The sequence below is a fragment of the Paralichthys olivaceus genome, chromosome 17 (genome assembly GCF_024713975.1).
Source record: "Paralichthys olivaceus isolate ysfri-2021 chromosome 17, ASM2471397v2, whole genome shotgun sequence".
Lineage (NCBI taxonomy): Eukaryota > Metazoa > Chordata > Actinopteri > Pleuronectiformes > Paralichthyidae > Paralichthys > Paralichthys olivaceus.
The window spans coordinates 3,213,208-3,237,277 of record NC_091109.1 but is presented as its reverse complement, the minus strand read 5'-3'; the positions used below and the strand labels follow the sequence as shown (position 1 = coordinate 3,237,277).

The 24,070-nt window shown below is 43.3% G+C and overlaps 1 long non-coding RNA gene across 2 annotated transcripts in view; it reads left to right on the top strand.

The window, feature by feature from the left end:
- Positions 1–24,070, top strand: part of LOC138405312 (uncharacterized) — an 81,838-nt gene that overhangs the window by 49,047 nt on the left and 8,721 nt on the right. For both annotated transcript variants that reach the window (XR_011239029.1, XR_011239028.1), the window contains exon 3: positions 7,253–23,994. This is a non-coding gene — a long non-coding RNA (uncharacterized lncRNA). The remainder of the gene's footprint in view (positions 1–7,252; positions 23,995–24,070) is intronic.

The window sequence follows — 24,070 nt, the reverse complement described above, 5'->3', positions numbered from 1 at the left end:
GTGTTGTGGGGCGGCCCCTTTCTACTGCACAAAATGGCCAACCCCCCCACCTCCACCCACATGACCCCACCAACTCTGCATCTCTCCCCGAACCCCAGACATAATCACAGGGGAGGAAGAGTTGCACCAAAAGAGAGAGAGAAAGCGCCGGAGCCATCTTTGCGGGCAGCTTTGTCATGGCGACAGATGTTGTAATTGCCAACTGATGGATCACTTGTCAAGGGCGTCATTAGGACTTTGGTGGCTGCGCCCATTGGAAGAGGAGAAGGGGTTAAAAAGATTGACTGGGAGCTGGCTCCGGGGGGAATGGATGAGAGACCAGGTCACATATATCAACCTTTGGACCGCAGCCATAGAGATTAATAATGCGATTGGCCACGCGTTGGAGGAGACACCATTGAGGACAAAAGAGTCTTCTGCCTTCTTGTGGTGGCACGAAAAGTTGGAAAGAACAAACTTTCAATGTTGTTTTATAAAACACTATACTGCACATTGGCATCATGGCTCAAGCAACAGATAGATATATTTTCTCTACACGCCTCCACAAATATTAAACTGTGACTGCAATTTAAAGTTTTGGGTGAATTGGATTTGAAAAATAGAAAATGTAAAAAAATTACTTTTATGTCTCCAAAACCAGGGAATCACTTTTAACTCTGACTGCAGGGTGTCACGATGGAAAAGATAGTGGGGCCCTCTCAGAGAAACTGAGGCTTCTGAGGGGCCCGATCCAGAGAGAGGCACTATTCTCTGGTGGCACATTCAAGGTCATTTGAGCAAGTGTCCCCGCGTTCAGTGCCTCAGTGTCACTTCACACCAAAGTAAATTGTCAGTTTGTTTATACTTGTCATTTGATTGTGTAAGGCACCCTCCAATGCACACACACACACACACACACACACACACACACACACCCACACACACACACACACACCAAAAGCTCCCCAGAGGTCAATTAGGACAGACAAGGGCCTTTCAGACAAAGGGTGCTAGTGGCCCAGAGCAGCCGAGGGAACCACATAATTAACAGTTATAAAGTACTTTACTCTGCTAATTTAATTAGTTAATCCTTTTATCAGTGATGCTTTGTTGAAGGGGAGTCATTACAGGGTTCCTCTTCCAGTGTCACACTTGGACTGAGGCTCCTCTTCCAGTGTCAGGGCTGAATGGCTGTAATGGAGCTTCAGAAGTGATCTGATCTGCGACTGGCTGCAAAGACGCTCCGGCGCCTGTGGGCTTCCAGAGTCATGAAATCTATAGAAGACGTTGTTACACGTTCATTTTCCTCATTAATTCCGGAGCTCGGCCTCAGTGAGGTGTTTTGGTTTGGATTGCACAGCCACTCAACAAGAAAAGAGACACACACGGATCAAATACGTCTGAAATCATAGGTTTTCTCGTCTCTGATTAAATGTTTGAAGTCAGACGATCATTTTCATTCTCATCTCTTTGTCCCTTTTGGAGCACCACACTCCATCGGCCCCAAAATCCATATCTGTCTTCACACGCTGCAAATTATTCAAATGAGCCGAGCCTGCCATCGCGTTTACTTTGCAGCACCACTCGAAGCGTTAACAATAACGTGCACGTAATCCAATGTGATGGTGTCACCTCCTTTCAGGTGCTGCACCTTTGAACGTCAAATCTTTCAAAAAGAAAAATGTTTTAATAATCAGCTCCACCCCCCCCTGCTGGGCGGTTAGCCGGGTATCTCGGGTTCAGGAGGAGCCACTACACAAACGCCCCTCTGTCCTCGCCAGGCTGCACTGACAAGAGCATTTAACCCGCACCTTAGCATGGAAACAACGCGATTCGACTTCAGGTCAGTCCATGAAATGTGTACGGGAAAAAAACAGATCAACAGGCTCTGAGTGTGCCTGCTGTCACCCCAGTATTCCTTGCTAACGTGGTACACAAGGTCCTGCTGATTGCTACAAGCGCTACAGTCATAGATTTATGCCGCTGCTGATCTGAGCTGCAGAAAGATTTCTTCCTGACTGTGTGTAAATATTCAACACCAACAATTTTTGTTATGGTGCATTTTATCGATAAAAGTGAAGCGGTGTTGTAATGCGTTTGTTCAGCAGGACGGACGGAGAAACAGCAGTTTCTTTCCAAAGCACATTCACAGCAGTTATTTATAGAAACACTTAATTCATCTATTTCCATCCAGTGATGGTGCATTTGTGCAGTTTCTGTGTCAAGACCCTCTGTAATTGCTCTGTATAGTTATTGAGCGCAGTGGGTCAGTGCCAAGAAAACGAGCGTGGAGTTTGCAATCAAACAAAAAGTCCTCATCTGACCAGATGGCTGATTGTTTTCTTGTTTGGAAAAAAAGGAAAAGCAGTATTTCTGATTGCAATCACTCTCAACGACCGCAGCTTCATGAGTTGGGAAATCACGATGATGTCGGTGCAGAGGCACCTGTTAGTCACCAGGTTAACGTTAATCTGGACCTGCTGGAGCATCCTCCCAGAATCCTCCTCTTCTTTATCCTCGGCTTAACCAAACCGACCAACATTGCAATATTCCTTTCTCCTGCAGCTACTCTCCCCTTCCACCAGTGTCTTTGTAAATAATGCACAGTGACACAAACAAAATTACTTACTGTCGGTACAAGGGGAAGTTCTGAATTTTTAATGAGGCGGTGCACACCTGAAAAACACAAGTCCATAAAGACTGAATGTTTTATGATCGGTTTGTGGGAAAAGAAGGTTCGAGTTGTCACAGGAATAGAAATAAAGCACTAAATTAAGAAATTATACTCAACAAAGGTCTTAATATAGAACATAGCTACATATACTACTGTTTTTTGATTTAGTTGAAAGTTGGTTACTGATTATTTTATCATGAACTCATTAAAATAAGACATTTTGTTATTATTAACAACCAAATAGAATATGGAGTTAAACAAAATTAATGAAAATATATAGAGACAAAGAAGGTGGCTGTGTGTCCAGAAATACATTCACGTTCTATAATAAAAGTACATACAAATAAAACTTAATGCAACAGAGTATTTTTACAGTGTTGTATTTCTACTGTTATGATGTGAATTTTTTTTCTACCAATGGACCTTAATGTATATTCATTTTAATATCTATAAAAGATAACTGCTAATTGGTAATCTTGCAGACATTGTAATTTTCAAACACAATGTGATGTAGAACTATAGCCTGTATAACTTCAGGTTATAGGCTCAAGTTTACGAACTCCCCCAACCATGAACGAATGGCTCCTCTATAATTTCTGGCAGTCTTTGATGGGGATTTGTGCCCAAATGAAAATGCATTTGAAATGAGCAGCCCTCTGCGGCCCCCACAGTGTGCAAAGATGGCATACAGCAATAATCTTAAAAAATGTAATTAAACACAGATAAGATTAATACAATCAGGGAGAGATGATTGAAAGATGCTGTTGTTGTGTAGGAGGGTGGTGAGGCCCCTGGGCCCCCGGGCCCTGAAACGAGGCGGCTAGCAGTGGGGTAGGGGGCCCTTCGCACTGGGATTATCGTAGCCAGGTGGGGGAGCACCGTGGTTGGAGCATTTAAATTAGCAGTGAGATGACAACCCCCATTAGGAGGGATTAAAGGCCCGCTGGCAGGCAGAAATGCACTGGCACTGGCAGGGGCATCCGTCACACAAAACCCAAGGCGATGTGGCACAAGTCAGTCACTCGCAGCCGCTGTCGTTTTCCACATCACAATCACATGAAATGAATGGCGTAATGCAATTTCAAGACATTTATATAACATGATTGCGATTTACTTATATCTATGTTCTTAGGGAATTACAATGTAATGTGAGAACACGTTCAGGTCGATAAGCAGAAGGTAAACATTCAATTCATCCTGTGCTTATTTTATTGTCTGTAAAACTACAGCTGTTTATCTCAGAAGTGACTTTAAAAGTTACGTTCTCACTTTTTCTGTCCTTTGAACTTGCCTTGTACTTCTTTCATGGAAACATTCCTTATTTAGTCTTCTATATCGTTTAGATTTTTTTCTTTTTTTTACAGCTTTTTTATGGCTCCGTTTCAGATCTGAGAGCTCCAGCAGCCCAGCTATGCAGCCTCTCTTAAAGTTAATTCAAAAGGACAGTGCCCAGGTTCAGGGGTGAGATTGCACAGAAGCCCAATCACCGTGGAGGTCCCCGCAGAGAATCTGTCTGTCGGTGGGATTGTGCTAACGTCAAAAAGCTGCGAGAGGAATTACTGGCTTACTGCCACCTGACAACGGCACTTTTTGTTCCCGGTGCATTCCCGAGTTCTGAAGGCAGAAGAAAACAAAACAAAAACCTGCAATCCGATTAAAACAATCTCCCTGTGTCCTGATTAACATACATTTACATGATAATGGCCCTCTGTGATTAAACAGTGGTAGGTGAGTCCAGCGCCCTATGTGGTGTTCGAGCCCCTCAGAAGGAAGCCCACAATGCACTGCGCGCCTCGAGCAGGGAATCTTCCCTGGCCGGCTGTGTCCAGGCTGTTTGGCCTGCGCCGCTCGTCGTAAATGTGTCATCTCTCCCACGGCAGCTTACAAACAAGAACTTTTAAAGCCCACCACCTGCTGGAGTAAGAACTGGGATCAGTGTGGGATGAGAGGATCATATCTCTATGCAAACGAACCGATGACAAGTTCCAGATATACACAATATAAACACGCGGGGACCCTCCCTCTAAAATCTGCGCTTTAAAAAGCGATGATTTACGATTCAGCATTTCACGGTGTCTCGTATGATGAGCATGGAAGCATCAGTGTTACATCCTTTCCTTATTAGTGAAGTGAGGGCTGCAGAACAAACCATGACAGGCACTGCAAGGGCGTCAGTAACAGCTTGAGATGGCGGAGGGTATAAAAAAAAAAGAAAAAGGAAAACACAGTGATGACAAAAAAAAAAAGGAACTGTAGACAGACAACGTCAGATGTCACTGTTTGGTATTTCTACAAAGCTCCAGAGAGAGAGAGGCTATAGCCTGGAGCCATTGCAGTGTTTGAGACAAATGAAGTGAGAGCGAGCGAGCTCCTGTGCGCCAACCTGGGCCTTCTCTCTTCCCCTACCGTTCGCCAGAGCTCTCCAGCGGCAACAGGAAATCAAACAATTAGCAGGAGGGAAATAAAAGGTCCTCTTTCGCCCTCCGGCACTGGTAAACATGGTAACAGTGTTTGGAAAACGCTGCCGTCATTGTGCAAAGTTCAGTTTCCTGCTGCATGTTGCGACGCTATCAAAACGCCACATCCTGACAAAGAGGAGAGTCACTTCTACAATTAAAACAACAAGGGATAGAATTAGTTTAATATTTCTACAGAACTTAATACTGAACAGTTTGAATTCTGGAATTAAAATTCATGATTGGCAAATTAAGTAAATTAATTGTTCGTTTTGAATTAATGCACAATTCCCATGTAATAATATTTGAAAAGGCAGAAATGAAAGATGTGACATTAGAAAGCACTTCTCACTGTTGTTCCTATTATTTCCTCACACAGCTCAGCAGCAGAGTAATCTCACCGAGTTTATCTTCTGGATCCTTCAAACCAAAGAGCAGCAAAATAAATATCGACCAAGTCTTCAGAAAATAATTTTATCAACATAGAATAAATGCAGGTTCGAACATAATAAAAAAAATCCACAAGTACAATTGTAAGCAAACAAGTTTGTGACTTAACTTGAATTGTTTATTGTACTTATTCTCAGCCAACAGGGTATTGAGGCCACATTTAGAGCTTGAACATGAAGTAGCTTTAAAGCGCAGAGCGAGAACATGAATCTGCCCGTATCGCGGCAGAGTTCAACGTGCTCCCTCTAAGTGGAATTCTTAACTATGGGACCCCTTCACAGCGAGGAGCTTCTGTTTACATAAAAGAGCCGGTCGAGGTCTGGGACATTGCACTCGGGACCCGGGGAATCCCAGTTCCCTGTCTAAGTGGAATGGAGAAAACATGGACGTTAATGTAAAAGCAGAAAACAAGGAACATGTGTTTTCTTCCTGAGAAAGTTTCCGGGCTGGTGTGTTTTAAAGTGAACTGAGAGCTACTTAAATGTCGGACAACGTGCTGCTGCTAGTTAATTTCTTTCACATGGCTCTGCGTGTCTTTACTCCTAACTATTATTTTTTATTACCGAGTCCAAGGTAACTTTGTTTTAATCAATTAATTTATTGCAGAAATGCAGTAGGTGACATTTGTGAATAATTCAAACAGTGGCGTTGTTAGATTTGTAAAATATAAAATAAAGAGAGGTGTTTAAAATATTAAAGATAAGCATAAACATTAAAAGTAAAAAGCAGAGAGATTATTGATCCTGGTTTCAACTGATTCAGAAAATCATGACTGAATTATTTGCATGAAAAAAATTATGTAAAATTGTTTTTGCAAGAAACATGAATGGAATTCTTGCAATTTATTTTGACTAGATATGAAAAATAATCTGGGAATCATTTACATATTTTATTTGAAATGATCTTTTATTCACTACGCTGAGTGTGTCAATAGTATTCATCTTCAGAAGGTCTTCACTTTTAAATATCTCTTGACTTTTTTAAATTAGTGTTGGAAATTTGAGTTTAATTTGTCTTTATACAGAGGTGATAGATTATCATTGGAAACATGACTTTCAATCTGAAATCAGGAGTCGTCACCTGACACTGTGTCTGTACAGTATTAAATAGGCTTTAATGCTCATTTTACATGAAAGTAGATTATTGGCCAAATGCATATGAGGGGATTTGAATAATACGTGTGACGAGTGAAGCTGATGGATATCGGCACCAGATCGTCACAGTATTGAACTGTTATTGAATAAGGGATTAGAGGGTGTATGTCCAGACAAAAAGGGAAAAGACGAATAAGTCTTTTTCAAAAAGGCTGGTCCTGGATGAAGAGTTTTGACCTTAGATGTCCTCCTGTCAAAATGATGGCCTTATCAGTTTAAAGGACAAAGAGCATAACTTTATGATTGGGAGGAATTACCTTTAAAATATAAGAGTTTTTGAAAATAATCATGTTTCACAACAGGCCAGTAAACGCCTCATAGGTTTTACTCTGTTGAAGGAATGTGCAGTGCATTATTTTTATAATTTGCAGTCTCGTGCATACTTCTGTATTCAGTAAATTTGAGCCGTCAGGATGATAATATTACATTAAAGGCATATTCCAGATTGAATTATACATTAATATTGCAATTAATAATCTTATTTTTATCATTTGAATTCAGCCATAATTGTGACAGTTGTCTTTCCTGTTTCCAATTAGGCTTCCTGTCTCCGTGTACTTGATCCAGTCAGTGTGTCTCCATGTGAAGCTGTGAGGGCACACACTGCTCCGAGTCCATCGAGCCACTGGAGTCCAATGTTGGCCTGACCTGTCCACATTTTCCCCAGCCTGTCTCTGTGCTCCAACATCCCTCTAAGTACTGCTTTACACTCGGGCACCCTCTGGGGTGAGGGGGGGCCCCCACTTTGATAGAGATGGATGTGCCGGTGCTCTACTGCCCTCCAATGGCAGCTGCCACACACACACACACACACACACACACACACACACTCACATGCATACACTCACTCAGCGCCGCTCCACTCCACTCCGCCTGCCAGTGCTGGGCAGTTAGCACTCAGCACTGAGAGGACGGACTGGAGACCAGGGAGACGGACCAAAGAGGGGCCAAAGGAGAAAGGCCTCCACACAGGGAAACTGGTTCAAGCAGATGATGCCATGCAGGAGAGGCGTGTAGTGAACAGGTGTAATAAAAAAAAAAGCATGCTTGCATGATGGATGCAAAGAGCTGTCGCCGCTTCCTCCTGCATCCACAACTGCTGATGCTCATGTTTGAGGAAGTAATGCAGGATGATTTATTAATTTCATCCTGTTTCTCTCAGCTCATCTGCACTTAGTATATAAACACACAAATAGACTGTATAATATACACAGGGGAAGGCATGCACACAGAGCCACATATAGTTCATAGAGATAAATGTGGACAGTTTGCTGAGGCCCAGATGGCTCAGTCACAATGGCGGTGCAGGGCAGTCTTTGATGGGTGTGAGTGATTGATTTCAGGCTTGACTGGCTCTGATAGAGTCACCTCAGGAGGCGCCTGGCAACCACAGGCCCACGCCGGAGCCTTTCGGCGAGAAAACAAGATGGAGCTGAAATTCGCCGGATGCCCAGCAGCTTCATTCGAGTCCCCATAGAAGTCCAATACATTCAGGATACTTACAACCACTGGAATTGGATGGATTTTGTCACTGGCTTCAGCTTTCAATGGCAAATCGGTTTACAGTAGAGTAATTGGTCATTCAATGTGTCACAGCATGTTCCCTTCAACACAAAACATGTCTGTTTTCAAAGGTTTTTGTCTTCATTTTTTAGAACTTTACTCTTTCTAAAGCTTGAATGCGACTGTGAAATCACGATTAACCATCAAATCCACTTGTAAAATACAATTTAAGAGCTGATGAAGCCCTCGCTACGATAAATCTAGTTCATTTTATTTCCATATGGCTTTTCCTTTGTGACATTATGCTCCGTTAAAACGTTGTAATTTGCCCTGCATGAAGATATTGAGCGATGGCTGTAATGGAATATGACTGTCATCTTGGGGTGACATTTTCAGCGCCACCACTGTGCTGCGACCGACTCCGCTGAGCTCACCGGGCAGGAGGGCAACGTGTTCATGAGGACACGTTTGCCCCGGAGTCATCCCAGTTACCCACTACACTGTGACACGATTTGACAATCAATTAACCGTGGCCTCGCTAAACAAGACCTCGCTACTGAGAAATCAGTCTGTGACGTCGGACATGTTGGCATGTTTCTGATTTGATTTCCTCCCTGAAGTTTGAAAAAGCTTTTCTTTACCCTTGAACCACTAATGGAAACATTAAACCAAGAAACATTCATTGAAATATTTGAACTCTGCCATGACGGTGCAGGCTGGTGTCAAAGGTCGCTGAGGAGGAATGTGTGCTGAGAAATTAAAACGTCCTATAAAAGTGAAAAATGGCTTTAAATTTGAAATTATGTTTGCATCTCTAATCACAACACCTAATTGCTTTAACTAATAAATCACACTCCGATTCACCATGGCGACAGCGTTACCGTGGTAATAATTACTACTGTGATGACATTGACATCAGGCAGGTACACTTTGTCTCATTTGAATAATTAACATCTTAAGAGCCACTGCCCCCCCCCTCCTTTTTTCCTCTGTCGTCCTCCACTCCTGCTTCTAATTGTAAGTTTATTAAGGAAGGGATTGATGAGGCCCATGCATAATTTAACAATTAGTTCTACCCATTTATAAAATCGCATCCTCAAATAACATGCACCATATTTATTTCGGGTAACATTTGCAATATCACTTTAACTTGCAAATTATGTGTTACTTTTACAGGATAACATTTTCTAACTGGGAATAATACTGCATATTACCAGTACATGGAATAGTGTGAATAGTACAGCGTGAAAGTGTAAAATAACATTTCAATGACTCAGATTCTAAATCAAACAGCATTAACAAAACCTTATTTCAACTAAGACCAACTGTCTAAACCCACATATGTAAGACAAGAGAAGAGAAGTATCATCACCACACATATATCTAACTGGAGACAGAGGGGCGGGCAGCGAGGTGAGAGAGAGGGCAGGACAGCTCTGCCCGCCTGGGGAGTTTGGCATGTGCCCTCCCCGGGCCTCCCGCGGACCCGGGGTCAAAGTAAATAAAGGGGCGATGTGGAATCGCCTCCAGCAGCCCCCTTACCAACCCCTTTTCCACCCTTCATCCCACAGCCCAGTAACAGGAATCAGTCTCTTTATCCAGTGACCACACCCTCCCGTAGCCATTCATACCTCCGCTGCCACATTCCGCCTTTACTACATTCTGCTGCTCCTTGTCTGGACATGAGGCCGAGGCCCCTTCTCCACAGTGTGTAACAGTGTGACACTGAAACACAGCCGGGTAGCTGCAGTACATGGCCTCTGGTGGTGGTGCAGACAGCGACTCGCCACGTGTGCAAAATGTTCACCAACGCAAACGTGCACATGTTACAAAAAGTAATCTGTCATAGCCGCATGTGCACATACATCACAACTGTAAACACACATGTATACACGAGCATGCAACAAATTACAGGCTTGCATTTGCACACAAAGGTTTTCAAGTGACTCCATTTTGCATTCATGAAAGCATGCATGCATACACACAAACACATGTGCACACACTCGTTGAAACACACACACACACACACAGGCGCAGCGCTAATGAAATCCAGAGCTGCGTTTCATGGAACACGGGTGGAGAAAGTATAGAGGCTGATTGTGAGTTGAGGCGATGTTGGACAAAGAGTTCACATTCCCCCGTAGATTTAGAAAGTGGAAAAATGCTTTACACGTAATAAAAAAACAATAGGTAGCCACAGAGCTCGCTGAGCTCATAGCAGGAAACAGAGGATCTGCAGCGTGAGCCGGGTCTGAGAGAGGAAAGCTGCTTTATAACATCACGTTAAATGTCTATTAGTCTGCAGTCGTAGCAGAGGTTAACACCCGCACATTGATCCTATAACAACTTCAATGCACTATTAATAATCACCAAACTTCCATTCAGCCCACATGCTCTGCCCCCCTCACTCTCAGTTCTTCACTAACTTTTATACGCCTTCAATTATTAAACCCTTTCAACAAGACGCCAGCCACGTCTGACAAAAGAAGAACAATAAGGCAACATCCTTTCTGAGTTAACGTCAGGGCTGAGTGGACACATGGAGACAGACTCTCTTCCTCCTCCTCCTCCTCCTCCTCTTCCTTCTCCACCTCTTCCATCCCTCCATCTCCCCATCCCTCCTGCTGGAGGAATTCCCAACCCTCTCTGCAGGTAGCCAGCTAGCCAAGACCAGCAGAACATGTGTTTTCCTCCCCTGGTTGGGTCAACGTGAGGTCGTTCATTCATACTGTGATATAGAGGCTCTGCTCTCACCCGCTCGCATGTTTACTGTGTTCTGCACCCTCACTACACATGATGGATGGATAGATGGAAGGATATATAGATAGATTGATAGATGGAAATATAGATAGATAGATAGATGGACAGACAGAAGGAAGGAAGGAAAGAATGAGGGATGGATGATGGATGGGTAGATAGATAGATAGATAGATAGATAGAGACCCCCCTTCACTCCCCTCTTCTCAGCTCAGTTTTCGGCCCCTATCTGTGACGTGTGATTTTAAAGAGGGAAACTACGTCTTTATTTTTTCATGTGCTGGAGTCTCGGATGCTTTTGAACTTTGACCGCAGAGTTATGAGTTTTCTTTTCAGGCTCAAAGGAACGTAAGGAAAATATTTTTCAGGGACAATCTACACAGGATATTCATGTTTCAAAGCAAGTTTTGATTTCGGTAACATCGGGGAAATCTGGCTTTTAGCAGCTTTCAGAAATTAGTTTTGTCCATTCTTTAGAAACATTCATAATATTGATGCAAGTGGAGCCCAAGCACAATATTGTTGCAGATGATTGGAGAGTTATTAGTTGATTTATTCAGGAAGAAAGATGAATTTGTGCAACTTAACTTTTCCAAACATGAGAATTAGAGGCTTAAACGCTGAACGCTCTTATTATTGATCAGATAGACTCTTGTTCGCAGCAGTGTCTCCACATCCCTTATGGCCTGTGATCATGCCGGAGGCAGCCACCTGGGGGGTGTAATAACAACCAGAAGGACCAAAGATGTTCAAAAGATATTTTGTAGAGAGGAAAAGAGAACATGTACAAAGTGATTAGAGAGAAGAGTAAGTCAGAAAAGAAGGAGGATGGTGTGATTTCTATCTTTTGTTATTGTAGTCTTCTTACAGTTCTGTCTCTGTGTCAGGGTTTTGATAATATATATATACATTGGTGACGCATAAGCTTACGTATTAGTCAAGTCGAGTAAAGTCAGGTTTATTAATATTGCATGTTAAAAACAACAGAAGTTGAGCCAAAGTAAATGAAAAATAACAATCGGATGGTTAAAAATAAAAGTAAAAACAGAGCAGGAGATAAAAGATCAAATCAAATGAGAAAGAAAAAGGAGAGATGTTATCATAATCATACGATATATTCATGCCAAATTAAAAGCAAGATTAAAAAGGATAGTTTTTTAGATTAGATTTAAAATGATCAACAGTAGGACGAGACCTAATGTGTAGGGGGCAGCAACGCTCGGTTAAAGCTTAAACTCAGTTACACAAGTTGTACCACTTTAACACTGGCATATTATTTTGACGTGTTTTAGGAAGAAGGTTTTTTTCTCCACCCCCAGAGGAGAGTTCAGTGAAAAATCACTCCCCTCAACAGCCCTGTTCTTTTTCTACAGTCCCTAGAATAGCAGTAGTTTAGTTGCCTGACTTTCAAAGCAGGAATAAGACGTTATCTGGATAACTCTGGCTAATTAAATCCCATAGCACACTTAAATCCAGAATCTGAGCTAAAATAAATACTTTTTCTCCTCCAGAAGAAAAGTGATCCAAACAACACGCAGGCACCCCCGCATCACTTCCTTATCTTCCGGAACGACAGCTGCCGACAAGCTGCGGAGACTGTAAAAACACTGAGGGGACATAAAATGAATAAACAACAATAATAACACTTAGGTATCACAGCCTGTACTTAATGTTTATCAGGTGTTGTGGCGGCCATGACAACGTGCTGAGTAAGATTCTCGGCGGGAGGCATCCTCTCGGCCCCATCACCAGCATGTGGGGACCGACGGGAGCTGAAAAGGCGAGACAAGAGATTAAGGAGGCTGGGAGCTTTGTCTGTGCGCCCTGTCCACACACACACACAAAGACACACTCATGCTCCCATTTTTTCTTATTACCGTAAGCAAGAAGGGAAAAAAGTACAAAATAGTTACTTACTAATGGACCTAAAACGTCCCCAACTCCCAAACCCTTTCACTCCCCCAAAAGCCAGAAAGACCACTCACCAAATCTGTTCTCGGTCCCAACTATCGAGGACCCCATTTAGTCCATCATGCCAAGCCCTGTGAGGAATGGAGTTTCGGGGACATCTTGTGAGACTGGGTGAAATGTGAGTTAATGGGGAGGGAGTCGGTGGTTGAGTGAAGGAGCCGGGCAGAGTAGGTAGTTAAAGAGCAGCACAGTGCCTTCGGGGTACTCAGTGCATCCTGACTCACACTGGGAAAAGTGTATTTATCAACTTAATAGCAGGTGTCTGATTGAACATGACTATGATTACAGTAAGTTGTTCCTTCTTTTGGCTCCTCTTCCTCCTCCTCCTCTTCCTCCTCATCACACTCCTCCCTCACAGCCCCCTCCTGTTTTCCACCTTCACCATCCTCTACCTTCTTTGCAAAGCTACAGGATGGTTTAGCTCGTATCAACACAATGTTACAGCAGCATGATGTATTAAATGCATGCATCATTTTAAATTTGGAGTATCTTTAAACTGTATGCACTTTTATTGCAAAGTGTATTAACTGACCTAAAAGTGGAGAAAAAAGCAAAAGTATCAGACGGAGAAATGATCTTCTGAGGGAGAATCAAGTGGATAAACAAGAGGAGATCCGACTTGTGGAGGGTGGGGAGCGGGAGCCATTTAGCTGATAAGGCAGGGAAGGCCCTTCAGGTGTCTCCTGCTCCACTGCTGTGTAAATGAGCTCCAATTAAACAGGCGGCCCCAAGCTCTGGGTCTCCCCCCAGCCTCCTCCAGCCCCCTCTAAGCCTCCCCCAGCCCCTCGCTGCTCGCCGTAAGGCCCAACCCACCCCATGGCTCCTGCAGCTGCTCGCTCACTCCCACTCTGTTTTTCACTCACACTGCGTGACTCTGAGGCCTGCTTAACTTAACTTGTGTGCTGCGCCGTTGTCTGTTGAAATGTGTGCGTCTCCACGTATCTGCATGTGTTTGTTAGCCCCGCAGCATTTCAGCTTACTGTCAGCTCTCGATAAGTGACAGCATGGTGGAAATTTTGCATCCCAGTGTCGGGTTGATTTGTGTATATTGCAGTAATTGCTCTGCAACTGGAAACTTACTCTCACTGCAGCCGAAAAATCAAACGCAACATGGAGGAATAACATTCTACTGAATATTGATCTTAGTTTTTTTTTCTTCCCTCGACCTTTTAACCTGAACGTTCCCAACTGTTGGGAGTGTCTCCGAACGCCGGCCAAACACAACATTAATAGTTTGCAAACATTGTCTGATTCCTCAGAAGGCCTTTGCCACGCAGCGACGGGGGTCTGATAACAGCGGGAGATTTGGCCAATTAGATGAGGCGGTGATTTAGGTGGCCAGATTGGGAGAGTCACTGTTGGCTGCGGGCCAGGACGCCAGGGTTGCCACCCCTGATCCTCGAGAAGCCACGACACATGCAGAGCTCCTAAATGACCACAGTGAGAGGAGAGGGGGGGATGAACATTTTAATGACTGGCGCAGCACTCATTTTTTGGAGAAAATATCATCTTCCTGGTCACAGTGAATCCCAAAAGGGCTGCAAGTCAACATATATATATAGATAATTTTTTTCAATTAGTCAATTCACCGGCTTTAATTTATCCCAAAATCCCCTGAACTCTTTGAATTGATTTTGTTGTTCAGCAACAAATGATTTGACATTTACAATGATTCAAAACATTAATTCTCACAATGAAAAAGCTGTAACCAGCAGTTTAGCATTCATGCTTAATAAATGACTGACTTAATTAGGCGATTACCACAACTGTCGGTGATAAATTTCCCGGCCGACACGACTTAACATAATTGTTTAAGCGCTGAATCCTGCACATTTAGAAGTAATGACAAACAAAAAAGAAAATATATTTTGTAGTGAAGTGCAGCACATTCCCACAACCTTTCTAATTTCATACCAGCGATAAATATTCAGTTTGAGTTTTGTCTGAACGGTGCCGTTGTTTTCAACGGATGGGTCAGAGCCACGAGACTTGACTCCAGCTCGTGTGCAGCAGATTGCTCCCGACCTCCCACCGCACGCGGGAAGCACAATTACCTGTTCTTGTCGAGGCACACAGGCCCTGTCAGCGGCACCTCGTGCATAATACATACCTGACATTCTGCAAACGTTACCTGCCACATGTAACCAGTCGCACTGTAAAAGGTGTTTGTCTGCTCCCCCGCCACTCCAAATGCTAGATATTTAAAATTAATGGCTGTGATTAAGATACTTTAAAACCCACAAATGGTATATTTAAATATTAAGTCACATGTAATTAAGCAGGGAGAAATATTCATCCCCACTGTTAGGGCAATTATAACAATTTCCATCAAGGGATTTCTCAGCTTGACTTTTGTTCTGAGCAATAGTGATTAACATTATGGTTAATTGAAGTCATTTTCAAAGACTTGGGGTATTTCTTATTCCCTGGCCGTAGAAAACAAAGAAGCTGGACAGAGTGGCGTCAGCAGGCAGGGCCGTAACCACATGATTTCCTCCTCGCCGCTTCCTTCCTGTGAGCATATTTAACCATGCATGTGGGGGGTCGTCCCCAGGTGGCTGAGGAGGTCAGTGTCCCCTGTGGCAGCGGTGAATCAGTGGACAGTCGGAGATGAGGGCACAGTGGGGAGAGACCGATAGGGTTAGCATTTCCTTGAATTAAAAATAAAAAATGATGGGTGGGGGGTGGTTGATGGTGTGATGTCCACCTTGTTGGGTGATCAGAGCCTTGATATAACTCAACATGTCTTGTTTTTCTCTCCATCAGACATTCTCATTAAAGCTACACCAGTAATTAAGCTATTAGCCGAACACTAAGTGAAAATTAGCGCTGTAGCAAAATGAATATAATAAAGCTTAAAGTGCCCCTTGAGTCGAAAAATGTGTTTTGCCTATTTCACTTGTATGATTGACCTTCGCTGTGCAGAATGTAAATGATGTATGTGCAGAAGTGGAGATCTCCGGTTTCACATTAATCTGAGAGGGAAAGTTTAGCACCTTTAACAGGATTTTATGACATCACAACCAGGGAGACGTGGAAACTCCAAGCCTCTACCGTGCAGAGAGTTCTCAGTGAAGTAAATGTGTTTAACTTTTGAAGTGAAGAATATTGGAATATTCATGAATTCTGGCTTTTTTAACAAAAGAGAAGGAATGGTAGGTAATTTTACTTTCTTGTGTCGGAAAACCTGATCAGACACAAATTATTATTCCATTCAGACTAATTTTACACACTCCTGCAGCAGGTGGGGGGGGGGGGTCTTTAACTTGATCGGCCCACGTAGTTTCTGCATCAGGACATGTTGACAAGAAAATCCCATTTTCCGAAGTTTGCCTCATGTGGTATTAATAACTGCCAGAGCCGAGATAACGTTTTAATGGTGATGAGATTCGATAAATCATGAATTGTGATGCAGAAGTGACTGAGGTTGACGCTGTCGCTCAAACTGACAAACTGTTGGACCGATTGTCTCATCTGTTTGTGCATCAAGTTTTCCTCCGCTGTTTGTCGTTTGCCAAAATCGGCGTTCCACTCCTCTAAATCTGTTTACATGATGATTTGATGATGCGCCTCTGTATCAGCTAATTGCTGTTGAACAGAAAAAAAAACATGCATTCACGCCGCGGCCCCTCTGTCAGGATGCTCAAATCAAGACATAATTGTCCCCCCGGCTTTCCACGCCAGACAATGCAACTCCATTTCCAAATCTGTCTCACTGTAAGTAATTCGCCTGCATACTGCCATGAGTGACACGGGCCTCTCCTCCGCGGCGCCGTGACCCGTTTTAAAGATCAACGCCAGCCCATGAGCCTGCACCCAGCAGTTGTCCTCCCTCTGAATGTTATTACAGAGAGAAGCAAGGTCAGATTGCAGAGATGATGATACATGGGAAGCACTTTGGAAATAAGAAAGTCCTTTTTTTTTTTGCCGCTGCATCGCATATTGACCTTGGCATTTCTGACAATAGCATCCATCACGCACATGAAACCTTTCCAACAGGCAACGCCGGTCTGCTGAGCAGCCAAGTGAATCAGATTAAGGAATAACACCAGTAGATGGATGCCTGACGTCAAAGCGGCGGAGGGATCAACCTCCCTGTTCCTTGTGAATTCCACTTCCTCTGTACCCTCCATCCCCTCCTCCTGCACCGCCTGGCTGGGTTATGTTTCTCTGATTTTGACACGAATGATTAACGGCTACTGGATTACTTTGTGTTTTAGATCGATACCACAGCATTATGCTGGTGATTAATTCAGAGCAGCATTGAGAGGTTGTCGATTCAATCATCCGCCGCACAGGGTTCAGCAGTTTAAAAAAAGAAGTTCTGTGAAAGTAAAATCTATTGCCCATGTATCATTTAATCACCCCCCATCCATTCTTTTTTGTGGATTCAGTTTGTTTTTATTTCTATTACAAGTTATTACAAGTTACGATAATGTGAAAAACTTGCCTCGCAGTAGAAACTCAGTAGCTTTATGGGCTTTCCAGCTAATCACTGCAGGACATCCCTTGTAAGACTAATGAAATATCCATTCACTGTACGCAAACCTTGTTTTCAAATATCTTGCATGGGTTCAATTTCCCTGAACCATTACTAATCGCGTTATTGTAAAATAAATATAAAAAGCATCTTTAAAAGAAACAACTCTTTTTACGTGGGTTGCAAAGTGAGATTCCAGGCTGACGGCTGCTTTGCTCCAGGATTACATCTCAGTAGTTTGCTGGTTGAGACTCCTGAGAAATCCTGCAGCACCTGCGCCAGAGCAACAATGATAGTGGACGTTGAGAATCACTTTACTTTTACTTATAAATGTATCTTGTTATTGACAAAGAAGAACATAATTAGTTTTTTCTGACACTAAAATGTCCCAAATAAAATCAAATCATTGGAAAATACAACCAAAAAGACATTTGTTTTAAGGGCTATAACTAAAAATGATTTTACAATCAAGATTGTGGTTCCTATAGCAACAGTCAGGTGTCTGACAGTGTTTTTGTCAAACAAATTGTTACTGATTATAACATGAATGACAAAAACATTCAGCTAATGCTTGAGTTTCAGAGAGAAATGCAGACGACAACACGGCCAAAGCTTTGTGCCTGCGTGGAAAAAGACATTAACACAGTGTGTGTGTGTGTGTGTGTGTGTGTGTCTGTGTCTGTGTGTGTATGCGTGTATGCGTGCAAGTGTGTATGGTTGCTTCAGTGAAGGGCTGCACTGAAGTACTCAGCTGGGAGCATCCAGTCAGTGACCCCTGTCTTTCCAACTGTGTGGAGAGAACTCTTCAGTGTGCGTCCGTGTGTGTGTGCGTGCGTGTGTGTGTGTGTGTGTTTGCAGGACAAAAAGAGAGAGAGGGAGATCGAAGCACAACACAAAGAACAGTGGAGCGTTGTGCGGTGCTGAGCCTCCTCTGGTCCACTCCGAGCTCGTCGTCCACATGCTGCAGCTCACGTAGCACGACCTGAGGAGAAGTCCTGAACCACGCTGACCTTTGCACTTTGCACCGATACTGACTCACACAGGCCAAGGTGGCTTCCGCGCTGCATCTGTCTGGCTCAGGCCAGGTTCAACACACTCCCTGCAGCACACTCACTATATACATGTGGAGTTGTTTCTCATTTAATATTCAATACTGACACACTGTCTGCAGCACATTCATCTACATAAGCTTCTTTACTGCACAGATATGGGAAATTAAATTATAAAGACAAATTTATAAATGATAATGCATCCCAAATCCAAGGTATGTTTTTTTATAATAATAGTATAAATATACCTAAAATAAAAAGTACCACCTGGAGAAATTTTGCAATTAATTAAAAATAAACAGTTACTGTGAGACAATGATTTTCAAATCACTCTGGATTTGCATTGGAAAACTGCAATATCAGTGTAAATTGGTATAACATAATTAAGATCTCTCTCTATGTTATCCTTTGCAAAATCACTTCAGAATAAAATAACAATTGATTTATCTAAAATTAATTTACTCTGAAATTACAATCTAGATAAATACAAAACTAACAAAAGCTGAAATTGTAATATCTATAATTGCCAATCGCCTAAATATTTAATGTGTCTTGTGCCAATTTACCTAATGAATATATTTTTCCTAAAAAGAAAGAGAAACATGGATTAGACTTTTTAGTGTTTGTCATAAATCTACAAGGGTTTTGGAGGCGAACATATAAAAACTGAAATATTGTTTTGAAGATAAAAACAGTTTTTCTCTTTATCAGTCACAGCATGACGGTGTTTTCCACAGTCAAATTTTACAGTGTGCCAGTGGTGCACCGTGTCCACAGGGACTCTGCGGAGGAAGAGGTGAACACCAGGTGCTGCGAAACCTCTAGCACTATTACCGCCGCGGCTTTTTGTCCCATTTTACCTTGTGTACACTCACCCCACCCCCCACCCCAAAGACATCAGGATGGCACCACAACAGCTGCATGTTCTGCAGCTTTGTCCCTTTACAGCACATGTCAAAGTCTTCAAGGATTGTTTTTTTTGTTTTTGTGAGTGAAATGGAGACCGTTGTGTTGCACAAAACATGGAGGACTCATTTTGTGAAGGCAACTCATGGAAGCACCAAACTAAAATGGAGAGGGGTCATTTCATTTTTTTTTTGTGGGGGTGGGGAAGAAGAAGGCGGTAGTGTAGGATTGCAACGCACTGAACAACATTCTCCTCAAACATGGACTTGGAGCACCCTCTACCCATCGCAGGTCAAAATGCAGGCCCGGCTCTGCCCCAGAGTCGTCCCGGGTGCTGCATGTCTGTAATCGTCTGGTTGCTCTTCACAATTTTCTCTTTTTTTAACATAAACCATGACACCGGGCTGCGTCTTTAAAGGCTTCATCAACTGTGACCAACCACAGCCAGCAGTAACCCATGTTATACAGGCCGCTGTTATGACACCCTCAAAGGGCTGCTCCCGAGGAGGCAGACGACAGGGAGGGGAGGGAGGGCTACGAGTGGAACAGGGCCTCAGAAGTTTCCCACCTTCCCTTGAACCACAGCCGCACATACTCGGCAGGAGGTGGACAGGGGCAGCTTTGAAAAATAACACCTTTGTGATCCCCTGTGTTTGGGGATGGATCGTGGTCCGCAGATGGCTCCAGATACTGAGAGACAGAGACTTCTTTTTCTCAGCTATTTTGTACCTTGTAAATTTGACGTCCAAAAAGTCTCTGGACATGACCTCAACTTGCCAAATCTTCTATTCTATGCTAGGTTAGTGTTTCCAGAGACTGAAGAGTCCATAACATGTGTAAGATAATACTGGAGAAGTCGCTTTAGCAGGAAACAGTTTTACAGTCGTGTCTCCTCTGACACGGTCACGATGGTGAATATGGGCTGCAATTAAGTTATACGAAAAGTTGCCATCATTCTGAGGGCTCACACGTGTCCTGCATGTGGCTACAGCTAATGGCCGTGAGTGGAAAACCAAAGAGGCAGACGTAGGAGTGGGGGAGCGGAGAGAGTTTTGTACAGGGGGGAATAAATTATTACGGGCCAAGCAACAGTGACAACGTTTTTCCCTCAGTCTGGGGGAAGAACACACTGCGCTGAACTTCTAACCCTGGATTCTGAAATCATTTTTAGCCGCGGTTGACAGTTGGTAACCGGCACTTGACAGCGAGCGAGCTCACGAAGGCTGGTGACACTTTACCGCAGCTCAGCGGGGCCCTCAAATGATTCAGTCCTCTCTGAAGGTGATCGGCTGTTGTGCTGTTTTTCTTTTCTTCCTCTTGGCTACTCACCGTGGAACAGAGCAGGTCTCATCCCCCTTTTCCACCTCATTTGCATCCAGTCCTCTTTTTCTCCTCTTGTTTGGTTGCTAACATCATATCAAGATCAAACACACAGTTTGAAACATCCTCTTCTCAGGGACCAGTCGAGGGCATGCGATAAATATTCTTACAAAAACTATGGAATTCATTCAAGGGAAACGTTCGTGATTTCACTTGTTTTCTTTAAAACTTTAGATTTCACATGGACTTCATCTGGGAATGTTTTTCCAACCCACAAATCTGAAGTGATGATTGCGTTTCAGTGTTCATGTAACAAGCCAGCTCACAGAGTCAGCGTGAGTGCCAGTCTGGGGGCTCGGAGCAGAAGACAGTGCCTCCTGAAGGCTTGTTTTGCCTCCAAACAGCTGTGGTGCCTCTTTTGTGTTATTTGGAGGGCCTGTTGCCCCTGCTCTATTCAGGGCTTTCACACCAGTCTCACTCACTTCTCACTCCCTGGGTTCCTCCTCACAGGTCATAAATTAAGCAGAGGGAGGGGGAGGCTGGAGATCAGGGGAGAAGAGGAAAAAAAAGATCAGTCAGGACCTTATTCCAGTTTGTTTGTATCACATTATATCCTATGATATAAAACGAAGCTGGAAGAGTTGAATAAGTTTAACAAGGAGGCGAACGTGCCACTCGGAGATTTCTCGTCTCGTCTGTGGATTTGTGAGTGAGGCAGTTTGGGTTTATCCACTTGGGGCCACGCTTTCTGTTGACACTATATGTTATTTTAATGAGTGTTGCGGCGTTGTGGTTAATGTGGCCACAGCTCAAGGCTCAGAGGTGCTGTGTGTGTTCGTGAGGGGGCTGGTGGGTAGTGATGCAGGATGGGGCGGCCACAATATGGTTATGGTGACGAGCGCTGAGATATCTCATAACGTCTCTCCTGTCAAAACAAAGGCTGCTTGAAGTGAATGACAGCAATGTACTTTACTGGAGAAGCTTCTGGTGCAGCAGACTTTTATTTTCAATTCATTTTAACTATTCATATTACCAAAAAAAATCATTATGATGGACATATTGTATTCAGTAAGGTCACCATACTGTGCACACTGTGACAAGGGCTTAATGGCATTAATAGAGGAAATATCGCACAGCTCAGTGGCTTGCATTGCGTGCTATTATTCCTTTGTAACGCAGAAAGATCAAAATTATGAAATATCATTTGACCCATGTGGGATCTATTCAGCGGTATCACAAAACTCCCATTGAAAAACAGTTAAATGGCTTCGCATGAGGCTGTGTGCGCAACCATATGGACGCCTCCACGTCTCCTCGTTTCATACATGTTTCTTTTGACATCAATAACGCCTCGGCATCCAGTGGCGTCTGGAAGGCGTCCAAAACAATTATAAAGCTGCCGTGGAAACTGAGGTCCTGTGCCAGGGTGAGGCACACTGTCTCCGCTCAGATAACCGCATGGAAAGTCACAGCAAACAAAGCACTTGACAGGGGTGCAGGGATGGGAGTGAAAGGGGAGGGGAGGGAGGTGAGGGACGGGCAGAGGTGAGGAGACAGGAACAGAATAACAAAAGCGGGCGAACCGGGCAAATTTGGATGTCCGCAGATGATGAAAACGTGCACAATAGATTTTCAGAGGGTGAATTACAGACACATTGTCATGTAAAACCTTGTCTTGTATGTATCTATAAAAAGAAGTCAGATATATGCTGAGGATCAGGGTTATGTCGAGGTTCATTCAGAGGTTAAGTTTATCCAGGTGATATTATGTGCATGAATGTGTGCGATTGTGTACGTGTGGAACATTGGGACCGGAGTAATGTATTGTAACCTTATGCTAACCTAATGAACAAGAGGATGAAAGCGGGGTAATGGAGGCGTTTTCACATTCATCTTTAGGCTCCTCATTATGCGGCGGATATGACAACCTCGTTAGGAGTGCACGAAAGATTACCCACGCGGGTAAAGAGCACCACCTTCACGCACAAAAGAAAACACACAGAAAAATGGTAAAACAGGTAGGAATGCCGAGAGCAGGGACAATTGGTGCGCGCACACAAAAACACACTCACACACATCCAAACCCCTGATGGGAGTAACTGGGCTCTTGGAGTCAGAAAGACAATCTGACTGGCTCTCAAAGACCCCCCGACTGTCCGCTGTGTTTATTCAGATGGGAGCGGAGATCGCCACAATTTCAAAGCCATTTCATTACTTTGTTTTGATCTCACTGATGAAGAACATAAGTTTCAGTGTTTTCGTTGGACGTTCGGGATAATAAAACGGGCCCTTGATGCTACTAGTGGCTCCATTTATGTCACGTGTTTCATAGTGGGTTTAAATTTAACCACACATGCTCAAAAATGTAAAAATCGGGATCTGTCACGAATGGAAAATATATGCAAAACAGATGTTGAGGCTTAAAACATCCGTTTGTTTGTGAAGAAGAGAACAAGTGATTGTTTACGCCGCATATTCTCTGCTATTTCAGGTCACCATAAGAAATGGCTGTAACATGAATCAATTAGAACATGTTTTAGTCGTCTGGGCCTGAAGTGTCAGCAGATATGCACGCGAGTCATCATTTGTTCTCATTAGTGTTTCTCTGAGAAATCAGTAGCGCTTGAGGAAATCAGGTGATTTGTATTCGCAAATAAGGAGACTCAGCCCAGCAACGTCACGTCATTTGTAACAGAGTAGTGTGTGTGTAAGTGTGTATTGTGTGCATCTTTGTGAGTCTATTTGTGACTGTTCTGTTTTACAATGAAAAGGCAAATTCTGCATTAGTCTTAGTAATGGCCAGAAGGCACCATTAGCTCAACACTGCTCTCCAGTGGATTTAAAGTATAATAACCGGCCCATAAAGTTCAAGTGCACATCAACTGTGTGTCTCCTTTATATTCTTTGTTATATTTCTGTCCTCAATCTTGAAACAGCAAAATGTTGAGTACTGACCAAAACAAATGCTTGGAAACGAGTCAGTGTTCTTATTGTGTTTCGTACTTTACGAAAAACATGTTTATGTTAAAGGTCATTTTTCCACACGCTGTTTATGTTTTAAACCTTTTCACTTGATTTTCATTATGTCATTACGTGTATTTTTCTCTGATGTGCAGCTGAGTTTCGCAGGGAGGACTGCAGCTTTCTGGAAAACAAGCGTGGGTTTGGGCAGAAGGCAGAATGGAAGCTTAGTCGGTCAGACGCCCACGCAGCCCTCACCCTCAGAGGATGACGCCACGGTTTCAGAACATCACTCTGAGCTCCATCAACTCACCAGTCAGTGAACTGTCTCCATGTGAGTTACATAAGTGTACATCTCTATTCACAAGTTGATTATGATTAATGCTGGAAATTTCCTACATGGATATCCA